We start from the raw sequence: 4,326 nt of genomic DNA, 5'->3' as shown, positions 1-4,326 counted from the left end.
GTACTTCTTGGGCAAGTAGAGTGTGTGTGTGTGTGTGTGTGTGTGAGAGAGAGAGAGAGAGAGAGAGAGAGAGAGAGAGAGAGAGAGAGAGAGAGAGAGAGAGAGAGAGAGAGAGAGAGAGAGAGAGAGAGAGAGAGAGAGAGAGAGAGAGAGAGAGAGAGAGAGAGAGAGAGAGAGAGAGAGAGAGAGAGAGAGAGAGAGAGAGAGAGAGAGAGAGAGAGAGAGAGAGAGAGATATGTATGTTGGCAAAGTGGACACAAGATGAATGTGGAGAGAGGCTTTGACGCAGTTGGCTAATATAGGAAATGATGATTGTAAGACTATGGATACAAGATAATTATCTTGTATTTCTTATTTCAGGAAATCCTAGTTATAACTAGTTATTTATAAGAATCCAAAACTTATGAGAAACATAAAAAATGATAACTAGTTTTTTATCTTATCATGCTTGAAAGTTAAATTATCAGATAAAACAAATCATTATTTGTTGATTCTTAACTTATTTATATAAAGCTATCTAGATCTTGCGAAGTTATCTGAATTTCAATGAATTATTGATTGAAATATAAAAATTAATTCTCCCTCCTTCAGATTTTTCCTTATTTTCCTTTTAAGCAGGAATTGGCCTTGTACAAATTTAAAATAGAATTTTGCATTTGAATTCTATTGTTCTTGTTGCCTCGTAGCCCTTGTAGCTTTTATGGTACCAATTTAACCTTTGGGCTTAGGCTTGATTTTGTGCTTGCAATAATCTCAACAAATTTGATATTTTTGCCACTTAGATCATGGCTCTCTTTTTTTATTTTCATTTGCTTCTATAAATGCTTAGAGCTGTGATTATACTATTAATGTGTCACTTGTGTTGGATTGGTTTATAGTGCTGTTTCATCTCAAGGCCTTGCCTAGATTGGCAAGGTACTAGTCTCTTTGACTATGTCATGGGCTAGCAAGGCGGTTTCTTATTTTGCTCTTTATTGAGTTGTTAAGAGGTTTTCTTTTTCAAACCTTCCTTTTGAGTGCTCCTTTCTTATTTGACTCATCTCTTGAGCTCCTAGAAGGGTTGGCTGGTGTTTAAGATGAAGGATCCTGTGGCTATGGTAGTTGATCACTTTGCGCATGCTGTGTTGTTTTCAAATTATTGCTATAAAGTATATATTTATTTCCTAGTTTTACAAACTTCATTTGTTTTATAGAAATTTTTAGGATTATATACACATATTGAACTAAATTAAAATCATCAATGTTTTGCCCAATGGTGATAATTTTTACATTGTATTGATCTTTTTTAATACACCTGAAAGATTAAGGGCTGTGGTATGGGTTTGTGTGGTATATAGCCCTAATTCCTAAAGTTGAGCAAGGAAATAAAGTTTTTGCCACCACTACGGTTTAAAATAAAATCGAGGGGATTTACATACCTTGCAATTCTTATCTATTTACTGTTTTCGTTCGTTTTTCTCTTTTTATTTTAAAAGGAGTCGTCAGCCTGTCGATCGTCGTATACTTTCTTTTCCCGAATAAATCTCTCTTTCGGGTCATGTGAACGACCTGAGGAAGAGAGGAACCGGAAAAGAACGACATACAACAAAACGACAAACAAGAGAAAACACAAAACGCGGAGAGCCTACGTGCGGTACACCTCACAAGGATAGGTTGAGAGTGTTCACCCAAACAAGATCAGGCGGAAGCACCTTAAACCAATATTCTCGGAAGAATGCCTACGTAAACTATCCAAAACCAGAGAGTCAGGTGTATGTGGCTGTTCTGGGGTCAAGAGCACTCCTAATGGGACGTATCCCACTTTGTTAATTACATCTTGGGAGGTACCCGAGAATACTCTCGATAAAAGGAGTTTTGTTTGGATTATCGTAAACTTGGGGCAATATGTACTCGAAGGAAGGTTATTCTGTGTGGGAACAATCCCCGTGCTTCAAAGCTCGTGCTAAGCCAACAGGCTGAGAGTCTCTTACATCCTAAATGGGTAGTGGCTGATCGGCATACAGGGCCCACGAAATAACCTAAATCATTTTGACGGGGATATCCCAACACGTCAAAGTACGACCGGGCCAAAGGGCAAAGGACAAATTGTCGTATCCCAAATGGGCGGCAGCTCATATGCATCGGGCCATCAAGGTGATAACAACGAAGTTAAGGAGGGACAGGGCTCAAAGGGGCTCAACAAAAGGAAGGTAGAGTGATCCTACAAGGTAGATGTAACTGGGTCGAGGTACCACATACCCCTCATACACAAATACTAGGACCCTAAGTTTACCTAGTCGTGAAGGTAGTCGACCCAATACATCCTGAAATTCCCGGTCAGCAATCTGTGAATTGCATCTTCCACGGGAGATCCAGTAGCTCTAAGTGGAGCTCCAAGAGGTGGGACTTATACCTGCCGAAGTGGCAAGGATGCCTCAGAAAAGAAAAGAAAGTGGAGGTTCAGGTATAGAGCTGGAAACGCTCCAAACAAAAGGACTTATACCCCGTATGGGTCGGAGAGTCTTTAAACACCCTAAGCGCATTAGACAACCACCTAAAAAAGGTATGCTGGGCCAGTCAAGTTGAAGAAGCACGGGGGCTTCTCCTCGGGACATGCAAATATGAATGCAGTTATGAGCGGTTCTTAAGTATTGTGGAGGCCCTATTAATACAAACAAGAAAGTAAAAGTTACAAATTTTAAATCCTGAATATTTTAATCCTAAATTTTAATTATCTTTAATATTTTATTTAGAATTTTATAGAAAATTACAATTTTATGGTCTTTAATGAGCCTAGATTATATCATGAAATCTTCATCAAGAAATACTAGATAAACCACAGAAAGAAACATGGATAACACACATGCAAGTGCAGACATACAACATGATGCAAAAAGCCAAACAAGCCAAATAAAATAATAAACAGGTCGGTGTCGCTGTGTCGGCAACATATCCTAGAAAAGAAAAAAGCGGTCGGACTTCTCATATACATGCCCGGTTTTAATTTTATACATCAATATAAAATATATAATTAAGAGACTAGGCACGAGCATCTGCTCCTGGTCTCCTTCACGTGGTTGTCGCGCTAACGTCTCGGAACCCGTGCTCGTATCTTATTTCTGCTACAGGACTCTCCTAGACTTAAAGTCTTGGAACTCGTGCCCGTATCTTATTTCTGTTACGGACTCTCCTAGACTTTAAAAGTACATAGAGAAAAGAAAAAAAAACTCGATCCTGCATGAAAACAAGTGTCAGCGAGAAAGCTCACATGCAAATAACGTATCATGAACCATGCCTTAAAAGTGTGGGAGCTAAATAACAACTGCAAGTAAATTGTTAGAAATCATTACTTGCTCCCCCGTAGCGGTACCCGTGTGTGTTCATATAAACAGACATGACTCCCTGCAGAAGAACACCCTAACACACTGCCACACATATGCAGCATGCAGTCACACTACAAACTTAATGCAAAAGAAAGACATCTGGCTATGACAACCATTAACGAAAAGTGCATCAACCTAGTATCTAAGTGTGGGGTAAGTTTTGGTGTGGTATGACTTTGACGGGGTCACTTTACTGGTCCCATCCTAAGGATCCAAAAAAATCTAAAGAGTGCCACAAAAGGGAATGACACTAGTTAGATTCATTGGATTCTTAGCACAGTCATACTCATGTCAGTCCCGATGACTCAACTCGCATTGTTCATTGGGATTGACCCAGCGAGCAATGCTCGTTAAGGCATCGCGACCAACACGGGAGCCACTCTCCTAACGAGTCTGACTCGCTATCCATGCAAAAATGCAAATGCAAATGCAGACAATCAGTGATGAGTGTACCATGGGGGGCAGTGACTCAGGAAAAGATAGGCATGCTGTGGTGAAGAAAGGGGTGTCGAGACGATAGTGACCAAAAGTGATAGGCGTGTCGTAGTGACAACGATCTGAAGTTGTGGCGAGAGGGCAGTGATCAAAAGAGATGGGCGTGTCGTAGCGGCAGTGACCCGAATGTGTGTCAAGGCGGCAGTGGCCCGAATGTGTGTCAAGGCGGCAATGACCGAAGGTGTGGGCGTGCCGTGATGACAGTGACCCGAAGAAGTGCAACGCAAGCAAATGATTATTACAAGATGCAACATGCAAGCAGACAAACATGTGATATGATGCAAACAAAAAGACAATAAGATGCAGAAGCATAGAAACATGCAAGTGTTCGATCGACCGAACAGTGGTGGCCGGTCAAATCAAAGTGATTGGTCGACCGGGCCGGAGCGGCCGATCGGAGCGAAGTGAGATGCTCGCCGGGCCAGGGCGACCGATCGGAGCGAAGTGAGACGCTCGCCCGGCCGGGGCG

At 41.4% G+C, this 4,326-nt stretch overlaps 1 protein-coding gene across 1 annotated transcript in view; it reads left to right on the top strand.

The window, feature by feature from the left end:
- The window catches only part of LOC110038578 (polyadenylate-binding protein 2-like), a gene marked incomplete at its 5' end in the record, with an annotated part of 15,738 nt that overhangs the window by 1,725 nt on the left and 9,687 nt on the right, over nucleotides 1-4,326 (top strand).

Source organism: Phalaenopsis equestris, unplaced genomic scaffold, assembly GCF_001263595.1.
Source record: "Phalaenopsis equestris unplaced genomic scaffold, ASM126359v1 Scaffold233139, whole genome shotgun sequence".
NCBI classification, from domain to species: Eukaryota; Viridiplantae; Streptophyta; class Magnoliopsida; order Asparagales; family Orchidaceae; genus Phalaenopsis; species Phalaenopsis equestris.
This window is presented reverse-complemented; position numbering and strand designations above follow the sequence as displayed.